Source organism: Haliotis rubra, unplaced genomic scaffold (assembly GCF_003918875.1).
Source record: "Haliotis rubra isolate DU_JTF1 unplaced genomic scaffold, ASM391887v1 Scf491, whole genome shotgun sequence".
Taxonomy (NCBI): Eukaryota; Metazoa; Mollusca; class Gastropoda; order Lepetellida; family Haliotidae; genus Haliotis; species Haliotis rubra.
In genome coordinates, this window is record NW_025767181.1 from 694,907 (window position 1) to 710,243 (window position 15,337).

Consider the following 15,337-nt stretch of genomic DNA (forward strand, 5'->3'; position numbering starts at 1 on the left):
CTGCATCATTGGAAAACCTCCATCGTCAAGCCTTGGTTTTAGTGTCAGGATCAAGAGCTGGGTTAAGAGTAGTAAAGAGGAAAGTAGTACCACACTTTGTTCCATGCCAGTCAGCCACATTGATTCACTAGAGGAACTATTCATGGTTTAGAAAATGCAATTTTACACCCCATTAGTCTGGATGATTTAGTTTCCTGATGTTGTAGTTACGATTTGACAGGAAATATGCCTTTTCACAAATGAGGAATATTTGACATTTCTATCAACGATATAAAAAAATATTTTGAGAAGAAGTTCATATTTCATTTTTGATGTGATGAGTTATTGATACATCTACGAGCTGCTGCTTCTGTACCAGTTGCCATTAATTCCATGTCAGTGTGGAACTGAAGCTAAAATATTGCTGACATCAGCATAAATGTCATTTACCAACTCTTGTCTGTTGGGAGACTCACTTCAACTTTCCTAATGAGATTCCCAGTGGGGCCATAATGCAGGGTGCTTATGTGTGTAGGACATATATACAGATTGATTAAGTTCTGGCACATATAACCAGCCTGATTCACTTGACCACTAGGTGATGATGGACATCTCAAGACTGGTAAGCAATGGTAGGACTTGTGACCCTATGAACATGGCTATTTTGGAAGTTCTGGCTTCAATGGTAACTTAGTACCACTGGCAGTGCAGTTTAACTAGGTGATGATGGACATCTCAAGACTGGGAAGCAATGGTAGGACTTGTGACCCTATGAACATAAGCTAGTATTTTGGAAAGTTCTGGCGCCAGTGGTAACTGTAGTACCACTGGCACTTCCTGCAAGTGTTTAATTAGACCACCAGGTGATGATGGACATCTAAAGACTGGGAAGCAATGGTAGGACTTAGGGTGCTATAAACATAAGCCACAATGTTGCAACGTCCCTTATAATCAGGGCTTCAAGTCAACATGACTCTTCTGACAGCTGATTGATTGCTTAAACACACTGGCAAGGCCGCTGGACTGAGAGGTGAAAATGTAACATGCCATTGGAGAATTCAATTGGGACAGATCCATTCAAATTGCCTGAGTATCCTGAAATTGAATCTGCTGGCATGTTGATAGATGGGGGCACAGGTGTTGAATGTGCAGATACAATGAATGTAAGGGATCCTGTTAGAAACAGGCTTCTAAAGACATTGGGTAGAATTATGGCAGGAATTGTAGAATAATACATGATACACACCCTGTGTTTACAGATCTACAGCTATATCACACAGCTATATACCATAGTAAGTTAAGGTACAATAATATTTATTGCAGAAATCATTCCATTATGAAAAGATAGACACGTGTTTATGTTTTCATTCAAAAAGTCATGTCAGGAAATTTGATGTCTTACCAAGTGGATGGAAACTGCAAATTGTTATAAAGGAATTTTGAGTAGGTGTAAAGTCCTGTTTTTTTAACTGTGACACATTGTAATGATATGTTGCGATATGTGGACTATTTCCTCTGTCTGGACAATAGATCTGTACCTGTGTCATGTGTCAGGCTTGCGTGTAGCCAGTTGAGTAACATATGGGGAACCAGCTCCTGACAAATGATGTGCCTCTGTGAACAGTGTTACTTGTCTGGCCTATCACGCTCTAGTGGAGGTGATCACATGGGTGGGCAGCTTACAGGTGCTCACGCAGAACATTGGTATTCAAAGTATTTGTCATTAAATGAAATATATGAAAAATATCAAATAAGATATATAAGCTTCTTCATGTAATGATCTGACGTGGGTGTTTACACCCTTTAAACATTTACTGAGTCCTTATTACAATGTTTTCTTATCGACGTGCCAGTATTGATAGGTGTTCCAGTATTGTAGCAAGGTATCATATGATGCTGTTTCCTCGTTCCACAAAACACTGTTAACAATACAACCGAAGCAATTCAGTGTCAAAGTATGTTAGTTATGATTGTCTTAGTGATAAAGTCACTTTGTTGAACATTGTGCATCTTAAAGTATCATATTTCCCACTTACTTTAAGTTTCCTGAAACAGTTCTACTTGTAACTGTCTATTATCTTCCCTTATCTGACTCTGCACCACAATTGCCTGCATGGTGGTTATGGTATAAATAGTTTATGACCCGTATTTACAAATTGATATCACACAGGTGTGTGTTAACAGTTTATATGCTGTTACCCACTGAATGGCATGCATGCCTCAAGGATGAAACAAATAAAGACATAACTCCAAGATTGAATACAGATGTTCAACACGAAGGAGATTTATCGCACCCGAGATATGTGATGTATTACACCCAAAGATGCATGAAATGTTCTGAAGATGCAAGATTGTTGGAGTGGAAAAGCTGAAAAATGGGCAAAAAGAATGTGATAATTGTAAAATGTGAGGTCTTGTAATATACAGCTACTTTAGATTACTGTTGTAAACTCATGGTTATGTTAGAAATTCAGCATATAAATTATGAAGGAACGATGCTATCTCAGGTAGGATGGGTGGTCTTAACAGCAATAAAGCCTCTTTATGGTATGCCCTTAGTTTGCATCATGTAAAAGTTTCAATAGATTAACTGATCACTGTAGTGAAAGTAGGAAGGGCAGTACGGTACTGTAGCATGAAGGGTGACGTGACTACCGCACATTTCCACCTGCCTAGTGGAGAGTGTTGTATGGAGATGCAGTGTGCGTTTGTGAGCTGTGAATATAGTTGGTTCCTGAAGACATACACGCAAACATGTAACTCGCATCGAGCTTGGATCTATGTCCTAGCAGATCGTACCACTGATGTCTCTGCTTCTGTATACAACCGAATTAGCTCCACACCTCAGCCTTTCTCCCTGCATGTTTCCCTCACAAGGTATTGTCAGTCATATGGAGCGGTGGGCTAGTCTAGTGGGTAAAGCGTGTGCTCGTCACACTGAAGCCCCAGTTTCGATTCCCCACATGGGCTCAATGTGTGAAGCCCATTTCTGGTGTCCCCCACCTTGATACAGCTGGAATATTGCGTTGAATATTATAATATTGTGTTAAACCATACTCACTCACTCAGTGATGTACTGGCCAGATTTTTCTAGTCTATGAACCTGGACAAGAATTCAAAAGAAGGTTTTATTCATATGTCATCAGAATATCTGGATTACGATGAAATTATCTCTGGATTCTTAGCACTGAGAATAAAGGATCAATTCCTGACAACTGCCATATTGCTGACACAGCGTAAAGATAGCCAATAGTCACTCACTGACTCACTAGAAATTAAGAATATTGATCTGGACACATCAGCCCTGCCTCATTCCCATGCCCAAGCCCCCACGTTGGTCTGGACGATGGTTATGTACTGATATTGAAAATATTCAAATAAGATGAGATGAGACGTGCACTGGAAATATTTTGTACATCAATATGTATATTTCCTGGATCTGTCCCCTGATAAATGTACATGGACTGGGAAGAAAACGAGCAGGAATATCATTAATAAAGATGCCTGTTTACTCTCAGGAGTCAGTATGTGACATAGACGACCACACCCTCTGTGTCACCTGGAAAGGTATAGATATTCAACTCTCTAGGATGTATGCAGGGCAAGCTCTGTGTCTGATAGTATTAATGGCTAATATTTGATCACGTACATTCTCACAGCTAATGGGAGGGGCCTTTTTTGTCATATTTTATTGACTTACAAAATGTCTTTTCAAGTATCATGTATGTTTGGAATATCCTTGATACACCAACAATATGATTCATCTTGGATTAAGTGTCAGTTTGATAAATGTTCAACTCATGAAAAATTATGACAGGGAAATCCAGCTGTTTTCTAAATCAACAGTATTAATTCACGATCATGAATGGGGTACATGCATATGTTGACTCAAGCTTTTCAAACTTCCATGTAATCTCATATCAATAAAGGCTCATTCAGAAATTACATCTGCACCAACACCGATATCGTCTTAACCCAAACCTGTTTGATTTTCCTTGTCTAAACTGACATTGTAATCTTTTTTTCATCCACAATAATGTAAATGTCTCTCTTCCTACTAGTGGTGGATTAGCCACACAGGGGTTCCCTGGCACTGTCAGTCCTACACAGTAGAAGTTCGCCTGTCTCCCAGAGACCAGGGCGTGTATCAGTCGACATGTCTCCAAGTCGAGTAGATAGTGGCTGACAACCAAGTGTTATCACTTGTACACAGAGGTAGTTTGTTATCGGTATTAAGTTCTTGTTGTATTACACAAAAACGGAAACAAATAACCATTAATTTTACTACCTGTATGTTATAGTAGCTGTTAAACATGGCCAAGGCCAAAACATGCCAGTTTATTATATCTGTCAGTTAGTTATAAGTGTATTTGTCATAAACATAGTTTTTAATGTTTATGCAACATAATTCAATTCCTTTTAATTCTAGTGAAACAGAAAATGAGTGCTAACATGTTTACTCTTTTCCTTCCCTTCTGTTTTGAGCCTGAAAAGTGTGAATTAATTTCTATTTTTAAGTAACACCAAAAGATTGACAAGACCTTTAAAAGGATTTTGTAACGCCTACTCGGGATTACTGTTAAAGCCGTGTGGAAGAAGCTTTTGCAGGTATCTTGTTTCATGAATGGAGTCTAAGGAGGGTGTTATCGGGCTTGTCGACCTGTATAATCGTATTGTTTTGACGCCGGTATGCCAGGCTCCCCCTATCTGTGCACAAGCCATGTCTATGTAGACTTAACAGATTAGTTTGTAGCACAACAAAACAAAGTCTTTGAAACCTGACCAAATCTATCAACTTCTGTATTGGCATTATGTGAAGTAAAACAGCGAGGCCAACATTTGTTGAGAAATTAAACATTTTGAACTGTTTGGAAGTGTCTTTTGACGTTGCAAGCTACTGTCTTTTCCAGCCATTTACCAGTCAGGAACAAAATACATATACCAATTGCTATTGAAATAATATATTATACTTTCCAGTAAGTACCACCTTGCATGCTGACTCAGGCCAGGTTATATAGCTTTAGAAAAGATTACAAAGGTCAAAATTATTCTGTGAGAGAACCTGTTTATCGCAGTTCAAGAAACGAACCCCATTGATTACATTTGCTCGGATCATGCACTCTGAGAGATGTGTTTTTTTTTTTAGAAACGATGTTACACCATGGACATGGTGGATAATCAGAGAGGTAGCAGGTACCTATTCCCAAATAACAGTTTATTGTTTTGTGTACTCAGTCCAACTGACATCAACATTAATCTCAAGGTGTGTGTACTACATTGTCTGAGGTTGATCACCTGCAGGCGATTGTCATCCTTCCCTTATTCAAAACCATTCATATGGTCACCTGGGAGATCTAGCAGCCATTACAAACAGCTATTGTCCGCTGGTGATCTGATGAGCTGCCAATAACCTTCTGTTATGATGATCTTTAAGTGCACAGATAACTATACACAAATAAACCCAAACAGATTGTCACCTGGGTCACTTCTTTGATCCACCTTAACGAGACAGGTAATATGAGGTGTGTTGTTTGCACCAATACAGAATTAGTGTCATTATTAAAGGGCCAAGTGGAGTCCTACAGGGTGGACCAGGTCAATAGGGGTCAGAGATGGGGGAGGGCCAGTGTTGCACTTCTCAAGTCCCCCATGAATGTCCTCCATAAATGTCCCCTGATAACAAATGACCCAGTAACCATGACCACCACCACCAAATCATTTCCATAGAAACCTACATTCTATCACTGTCATGAACTTTGTGGACCATGCAAGCTGCTGTTGTAAAGTGTAATGGTTTTGGCTTCCTTCATGGTAGCTCTAGTCATAATTCATTGCTATCCTTACAGTACCATAATTACAAGAATAACTTATATATATATGATAAAGTATAATGATTTGATGGAAAAGTATGTAAGTATCTTCAGTGTATTCTCATCCTGGGAACAATAAACATACTAAGGATCAATGTGTTTGAACTGCTGTCGGCTGTTGATCTTTAATACACATTACTTCTACGCCTTACGGAAATAGGTTCCAACGAGTCAAAAAGCACAATACATAAAGATCATTGGCAAGAATTAATTTAAACGTCCATTCCAGTGGAGCTGTAAAAGTTCCAAGGTAGTTGTGGATTGCCTCACAGCAAATTAGAATTTGGAGACTTTCAATTCTGCACTAGAAGCATTTCTTTTTAGTTTGTGTGGAAGGACTGCCCTGTTGATCATTTGCACCAGATGACAGATGCAGCCTACAGGTTGCGATGTTTTCATGGACGGGTTGGTCTCACGCTTACCAAATGTGCCACTTGTTAGATGCTCAGATGAGGAATTACAAAAAGATCTGTTTTCCGCTTCTCTGAAAAATGTTTTCCTTCCAGGCAAATAAACATGTGTAGAGTGTGAGAAGGAAGCACTGAGGGATATGTGGAGAGGTTGGCGGTGAAAAGAGTCATGGTCCAAACCTAATCTAGGTCCCCAGTAGCCCGAAAAGGAATAGCCCCAAGCTGTGAACATGTCAAATTTAGAAAGTCCTTGCATGCTGGATCCTCTGCACCTCTGTCTTCCCGATGGCCTTTATCTTGTTGTAAGGTTATCAGAATCGGAACAGTGAATACCTAATTGCCCTGTGAATCAAATTACTTAATATTCAGGATGTCATGCCTACAAGATAGGATGCCTGTGCCCGTTGAATTAGCACACAATACCAATTTCAGTTGATTCAGCAAATTTGCATATAATTGTTCGAAGTTCACGTGCCTTTAGCCAAGTTGACGATTGCAATAGCACTAGTTACATGAATAAGTTCTCTTTGTAAGGTAAAGATCTTGCTGGCACTAAGACAGTGAAAGATTTGATTCATATGGCCGTGTATGTAATGCATGCTTTTCTACACGTATAGTTAACATTGCAGACATTTTATCCAAGTGCTGTGCGTCCCATTTCCTGAGGAGAATCTGTGAAATGTGCATTTTACAGCTTCAATGACAGTGTGGGGTGATTTGTTTCACTTAGCACATTTGAGGAATGTTCAGTGTGGGCATGTGAAGTGATAGGGTTAGAGTGGCCTAGAGTGAACCAGGGCAGATTTGTTGACTCGATCTGTGAAAAGGGATCTTGCTGGGTCAGTGGAGTGAGGGCACCTGTCAGAAGGGACAACATGGCCAGTTATCATGTGACATAGCATAGCATGGAGGAAGTCCTGGTTTGATTGTCACAGGTATTCTTTTCAACTATTTCAGACCTAAGCGTCAAAGCAGTTTTTGATCCTCATTGTTGAGGTTGGATTTGAGATAAAATATTTCCCATATTATGTTGTATGGTCCCCAGGGAGTTGAGATTGATAATACAATGTGCCGTTTGAGTTTGACATCCAATGATCGAGGGAAAATCAAAGCGCCCTTGAGCATAGCTGGATATCGGCACTATATGAATGTTAGCATAATAATAAATAATAATAATGTGTGAAAATGTGGTATGAAAGTGATGGAAACTAAAGCAGAGTATTTATTTTGTACCTAAACTTCAGTGATGAACCTTAATTCGCAAGACAGAAATGTGATGTTTGTTTGTTGTTTCATCAACAGAGCAGGTGCTTGCTTCGCCCACAACTGATAACAACTGTACAAGGATCTTAATATCTAAAACAGTTATATCTAGTCAGTGACTATTCCTGAAGCCTAGTAACAGTTCTTTTGGTCTAGCAAGCTATGCAAATATAATTCCATATATAGGACCTATCATTCTCACACAGCAGCACAGACTGTCAACTTAGCAGGTGCTTGCTTTTATATGTCAACTCTATTGGGAAAATATTGTCATGTTGCATGTGTAAGTGTATCTCACCTCAATATAATGTTATAAAGACATTAATCTATGCTACCTGGTATTGAAACACTCAAAGATTTATACAGTAAAAGCTTGTTGACATGTTTGGTTTGTGTCATATCAGGATTATAGCCTGACAAGTGAGAAGTGTCCACCCTTTGAATAATCATTCAAAAGTAACAAATGCACAATCATGTGAAAATGTAACACGATCCATATGTCCAGATGAAGTGATTTATACTTTGATGAAAAGACTCCATGACAATAAAGGGGCGTATCCCGTTGACTTTCATTTGGTACCTCCACGGGGCAAGACCTCACACTGAGGAGGAATCTGTGAGACAATTGCTCAGCACAAAAGCAGGTTATCAGGTGTCAGATTAGGTATCAGCTCTACCCTATGTCTGTGCTGCTGTAGGCATGCAGCAAAGACTACCTGTAGGCAGAAGTGTGGGTGGCAAAGGTCCTAATCATTTGTCAAGGTCACTGACCAAGGATAATAGAAATTGGACCTGTTCTCAATAAACTGATTCAGTGTTAGGGTAGCGCATGGGTAGTTAATTCAATCATCATGAGTCAGTGCTTGGTATGATTTCATCAAGAAGTCCTGCTAAAGCACATTTTCCTGAAGATCAGTTAGATAGCCTAGTGGTTAGAGCATTTGCTTGTCATGTTGAAGGTGAGGGGTTCAGTTCCCAACATGGGTAAATGACAAGTCTGTTTCTGGGGACCCCTGTTGTGATACTGGTAGAGCATTGTTATATCTGGCATAAAACTCCGCTCCGTAAACATCTCACTGCTGGAGGATTGTTTTCTGGGGCTGGTCAGTCAGGCTAATTTTCATGAGAAGAGTTAAAGTTGTTCTGCCTGTGAGCGTATTTTGGTGTTGTTCTATTGATTTATCTTTGCAGTATTTTCACATTGTCCCTCCACAGAAACTTGTATCATGAAATCAGGTCAGCAGGAGTCCGAACAGTAGACTTAACCATAAAATGTTAGCTGGGCCTAAATTGGCGAGGAGAAAATCAAGTGAAACATTTTCAAAAAAAACACTTAAAACTTCCTAGAGCTCTGAAGCAAGATATCAAATTCATCTTTCTTTTTCACCATGAATACCTGTAGCTTTTATGGGTATGTAGCTTGCACCAAGTATGTCAAATAAATTTAAATTGGACCTAGAAATATGAAGTCAGCATTCTAAGGGATTTGTCACAGCTTAAATGGGATACAGTAATAATGATCATTAATGTGTTGTGTTAGTTGTGGACTGGTGGAATTGCTAGCATCTTGATGCATAAGACTGCTCTAACTGCATCTTGAAGGAAATGGATTGTCTGGGAGGAGGTCTGGACAAGGAACCAGAATTAATCATGTGCTCCCAATTCCTTCTGCTCCCCTAGACACATGACCCTCCCCTTATTGAAACCCCCCACCCCCTCATTTCAAGGATCAATTGGAGTAAAGAGATTGATGCTTCTGTTTAAGACTTGCAGACTAGTCTGTCCATTTAGATATAGTTTAGAGCCTGATTGGGTAGCCTGTACAAGCACTGTATTGGTAAAGGTGGCACCCCTTTAAAAGGGTGCATGAGGAGACTATGTTGGAACAGCTTCAGTTCCAGAGTTGCTGGTAGAGCTATTGCTGCTGTAGGTGAGACTCTTTCAACCACTGGACCAATGATTCAAGCTCCTGAAAACATAAAGCTTCAGAATACTGGTATAGGAACTGAAGAGATAATGCACATATATTTTGATAATTGATTTTAAGATTAATGTACCTAATGATTTGGTGAGGTAAATCCTCCTCATGATACATATATGACACAGGTAGGGAATATCTTAGAGATAACTGCTATTGAAGTACAAAGCTGTATTTCATTGGCCTCCCTCATTATGATGATTACCACAATCCATCATCATTTCTTCCTGACAATAAAATCTGACGGATGATTGAGCAATCTGACTGGCTGACAATCATCATGTATTTTGGTGGATGACTAATCAAGATGTCTGCTGCCAGTGGGTTTTTGTCCTTCTCTGGACAATATCTGCCATATACACCCACAGTACTTGAGGTGTGATACGATACATATAGTGACACTAGTCATGTTATGGCTTAACCCAATCACACTGGAGCAGGACCGGATACATGTTTCAATATTTTAAAGTTGTTTTTTTGTATAACTTCATATTTCTGTGGTTTTACTCCAGCTGCAACATGCAGGCCAACCATTGTACTGCAGTGAAGATCCTCTGTTTGATATGGGCACTTCATGTGCACTTACATTAGAAAGGCCATATGGTTGCCGTATGTTTATGAAGGCATTACTCCTAATAACCCTGTAATGTAAACGTAGAATGTTGAATCAACATGCCATGAGGTCATGGTTACACCAAACCAACTTGCCATGTAAATCATGTGGTGAAAGTGATAGATGATGCTGCACAGATCTTCTGGTGGAATAGAGATATTTTCTTGTACCAAGGAGAAGAAAGTACTGTTGTTTTATGTAGAACTGACTGTTTCCTATGGACATTTATTCCTGGTTTTATGGGCACCCCTACTTGGGCTGTATGACAGGTTAATTAACAAATAATCAGCTGCCATATGGCTGCAGCGGTTCTTCAAGTGACCTTTGGTAGTTATTGCTTTTACTGATGAGAAAAATGAAATAGGTTAATTACTTTGCATGAAGCAGTACCATTAAGTCACACAATTATGTTAATGATGTAAAATATAAAGAAAATGATGGAGAATGCAAAGATAACAGTGGAACATCACCTGATCATGACAGACTACAAGTAAATTTGGTTTATATAAGTCTGTTGTCAAATATGATGGAATGTTTTTCACTATAACCAGAGGGAAGAGTTTTTACATCTCCTGTTTGTAAATGTCATGTGGAAAGTGTACATAGTAACACCCATGGTTTAACACAAAGCCACATGTTTGAAGACAAGACCACATATTTTCATATGCCTGGCATATGGTTTGGTTTCCATACGACTTTTTGAAATACACCTATGATATTGTGTTAACCTTGTCCAGAATCTTGTTGACATACCTTGACATAGCTTTGATCAAGTCTCTATTGAAGTCCATGGAAATACTGTAAATCTCTCCTTTTAATAGCCAAGTCTGTCATAGGAACAGCTTGTTCTTATTATATATGTCATCTATGAACTACGGTTTAAGGTAATAACGATCACCTTAGAGATTTGTGTAAGTCTATCCATGGCATGATGACCTTGTGGATGTTTGTGTCATCTTTCCCCTGTGGCCAGCGGAGTTTTGACTGCCGAAGCTGTCATTGTCAACTATTTGCTGTCAGGTCGTGGAGATATTGACTCAGTGATCACTTTATACACTGTCAATATCCCCTGTTCTGCTCACAGATATAATGTATTATTAAGGTATGTAATCAATGCGATCAGCTCGCTACAGGTCATGCCCTAGTGATCCAGCTTGTCTGTCGGTCATACAGGCTGTTTTACAGTGGTTCCATCACACCAAGTCCCCAACACTGTATTGATTTATATGCTAATATTTTTTATATATTCCCATAAGTAAAATGATTTTGACTGTGTTTGATTCACAAGTCCTTGTCCAGACAGTGTAACATGTAGTATACAGCTCATGTTCAACCCTGTGTGATGGTCCAGAGATGTTCTTCTGATAGTTCATTGGAGAGTAAACTTATATCTTTTCTGAAGACATAAATGTCATGAGGAAAATGGTATCTCTTTCTTATTAAAAATGCAGGAAAGCTGAAGTAGCAAAGGACAAGTTTTATGCGCTTGCGACCCAACCATTTCTATGTCATCTAGGTGTGTGTGAGGGCCATTTGGTTCTTGTTCATGCTGTGTGGAGTATCTGAAGTGCTTAAAGAAGCACTTAGTGTTGGTACTGCCTTATCTGATTCTTGTATTGGCCAAAGTAGGTTTACTTGAGAAGGACTTGAAGTTGAAAAGAGATGCCTTGATGTGTCCTTCACACAAGTGTAGCGTCAAAGAGGCATCGATATAGGTATTCCTTGAGTACTCAAGTAACATTAAACTCAATATGTCTTGGTGGTTTTGAATTAAAGATATATGAAAACGATAACGCAGGTGTTCAGTACAGGTGTGTCAGTGCTGATCAGCAGCTGCAGCTTTATGTCCTGCAGATGAGACAGGTGTGACATGCTCCTGAGAGCCTTATTACCCTGACTTACCTTTGCACGTACAAAGAAATACTCTATGACAAGCTACATGCATAGATGTACACTCTTTGACAAGCCACATGCACAGATCTACACTCTATGACAAGCCACATGCATAGAGCTACGCTCTTTGACAAGCCACATGCATAGAGCTACGCTCATTGACAAGCCACATGCATGGATCTGCACTCTTTGGCAAGCCACATGCATTTGATCTACACTCTTGAACAAGCCACTTGTATGGACCTACGTTCTTTGACAAGCCACATGCATAGATCTACACTCTGTGATAAACCTCACATATAGATTTATCCTCTGTGACAAGCCACATGTCTGGATCTACACTCTGTGACAAGGCACCTGCACAGATGAACGCTCTTTGACAAGACACTTGGGTATGGCTTCACTCTGTGCCATGGCACATGGATAGGTGTTCACTCTGTGATGTGGCACGTATTTTCCCCATATACAGGTGTGAGTCAATATTATCACTATTGATAGCTGATGCTGAAGTAGTGTTGATCATGGGAACTAGAGGGTGTGTACACATGGGCAGGACAGGGTGTATGGTTGCATACCCGGACAGAGCAGGGTGTGGACACTTCTGTAGTCATCATGCTCTGAACATCAGTAGCCATGGTGGACTATTGCCAGGGCATGGTTTGTTAGAACATTCCTTTGTGGAAGATATTGATTAAATTCATGGCAGTAATGTGATGGACATTTTTTTTATTTTTGTACATGTTCAGAGTAGTGTACTGATTTACAGTGAAGACAAAAAATCCTGAAGGAAAAAATCAATTATAAAAGCTTCAAATTTATGAAAATGCTAAAAGTAGCATAAAATCTGCAGTACAGCAGATTAGTATCAATTAACAAAATACAAAGGTTTGCATATGCACCTCTTCTAAACAGTGCAGGTATATTATTTTCCTACCACATGTAATTCCTGGATGACTCTTACAAGCAACGTTTTAAGTATCATGTAATGATTCACAAAGGAGACTCCGCATCCATGAAATGTGAAACAGTAGACTCGTTAATGGCATCTCACCTGTCTCTGGCTCATCACCATCTCAGTGTGAGGCTTGTGTAACATCAACACACCGCCCCTAACACTGAGTGTAGACAAACAGGAGCTCCACAGTTATCTCGTTATCTGACAGCCTCCTACCTAATTCAACAGCCATGTCTCTGAAGCCTTGTCGACTTCTTTGTACGCAGATTGTAGAAACAAATCAGCCAGGTATCACTGTTACCCCACAAGTCAACACCATGTTGATGAACTAGATAAGATAATAAACAAGCACCTGCTAAGGACCTCTTCAGTGTATGAACCTTACTCGTACATACTCTTGTAAAATATGATCAGCCATCGTGTCTCAAAGTTCTATGTCAAATGCTGATAAACAAACTTCTACAAGAGCACTCCAACAGTGCATCGAGCTCATTTGCACACATTATCCTTAGTAGTCAAAGTCAAATACCATTGTGCCAAAATTTTTATGTCAAATTGATAGTTGTCTCGAAGCTTAAGCTTGGTCCCAGCATTTTCGTTATTTAGTCATTCTTTTGCAGTTGTCTCAAACCTCGGATAACGATCAAACTATTTTCGGAGGTGCCTTCAACTTTGACATAACAGTGTTTGACTATAGTTTAGTACAGACAAAGTGTTTCTAAATTACAAATGTTTGGAAATAACCTGAAGTATCCTCATGTATTTAGGCTCTTGAAATTTAGGACAAGGTTTGAAAGGATAAGATTATAGATGTCAGTATTATATTTAATATTTAATCTAATAGTTAACATTTTTGAAAAGTAAAACATCTAAGACATTACAATGTTAAAAGGAATGAATTTCTGGAAACATCAGAAAAATATGTCTTATGTTAACATGTCTCAAAAATATGGTCACAGTCTTATGTAGTCTTTGAAGAAGGGAACAGATATGTCTGATGGTTGGGCTGTTTGATCATTATGTTAAAAAATGTGTCTTTAAAATAACATTCTAGTGGTAGTCAACACATGTGGCCTCACATGCTCATGATTGGATCCATTTTAATGATTCAGCAGTCCAGCTCAAGGGTGAGGGGTTGGAGGTCAGAGGTCAGTAGTTGACCACATGGAATATGACCCAGCTACCCAACACTTCCTCATAAACAGAGAGTAAACATTCTCCTTTTGTCATCTTCCCTTTGAAGTGTAAGGTTAGGTGTTTCATTGGCTGGTAATGACTGTGGTTTGTGCAGTAATGGGAAGATGTTTCACATATTTGGATTCTCCCCATGGAGCAGAAAGTCCATTTGCAACTTAATTGGTCAATACTGCAAAGGGAATGGGAGTAGGAGTAGGGGAGACAGGAGTGAAGACAGGTCAATAGTGTACAACATTCCAATCCTTGATTTGTGGTGCATTTTAATGAGCCATCCACCACTTTGTGTCATGGTTGTTAGGGACGACATGATTCACCAAACTTTGATGCACTTGCTCAAGATATTTTCAAACACTCTACAGATACACACTTACCTGCATCTTATATATGTATATTATATTTCTGTATCCTTTCACATTTTAATCCCATATTGCTTTACAAATGTACCATTTAGAACAGCAATGGTGTAAGGTTTTTGGTCAAAGGGGTCCCACCAATATTTTATTTACCATTTCTACCATTATTTATTTGTGCTATATCTGCACTTTATGCAATATATATTTAGTTGTAAGGCTTACATTCGAGTCTAGTCGTTTTTTCAGTGGTGTTTACTCTTTGTTTTAGGTTTTTCAGTTTTATGAGAGATGAAGTATGGTATTGATTGAAATAAGGCATTCATTTATATCTTCAAACGCGAGCCTAAATTTCAAACCATATTTTGTGATGTTTACGTCTTGCCAAGTATAACAGTTCACAAAATAATGCAGTAAATTAGGTACAGCCACTATTGGGATACATATTTTACTGCTATAGTCGTATCTTGACATCCCTTTTACAACCAATTTTGTTTACATGTGTATATAATAACACATGGCAATATTTGACAAATACACTCGACTCATAATGCAATTGTTTTGACAGTAATTTGCTTCTGTGCCAGCCCAGTATTAGTCATCCTTGGGAATCCCAACAGGCATGTTTTCAGTCCTGTGCTGAATGGCGTTAACTAATTGATGACAGATGTACGGTTAAAAGTTTGATTCGGAGGGTGACTGCTTAAGCAGGAGAATGTGTCATTTGCTAGTTCCTACTAACTGGCATTGCACAAAGAGGGGTTAAAAAGATATGTTCATGAAGCTGTGGCCAATCAACTTCATTTACAGAAAGAACATGTACAATGAA

At 39.1% G+C, this 15,337-nt stretch overlaps 1 protein-coding gene across 7 annotated transcripts in view; it reads left to right on the plus strand.

Annotated features, from left to right (window-relative positions):
* Positions 1-15,337, plus strand: part of LOC124291439 — a 90,369-nt gene that overhangs the window by 42,144 nt on the left and 32,888 nt on the right. The window lies entirely within an intron of this gene.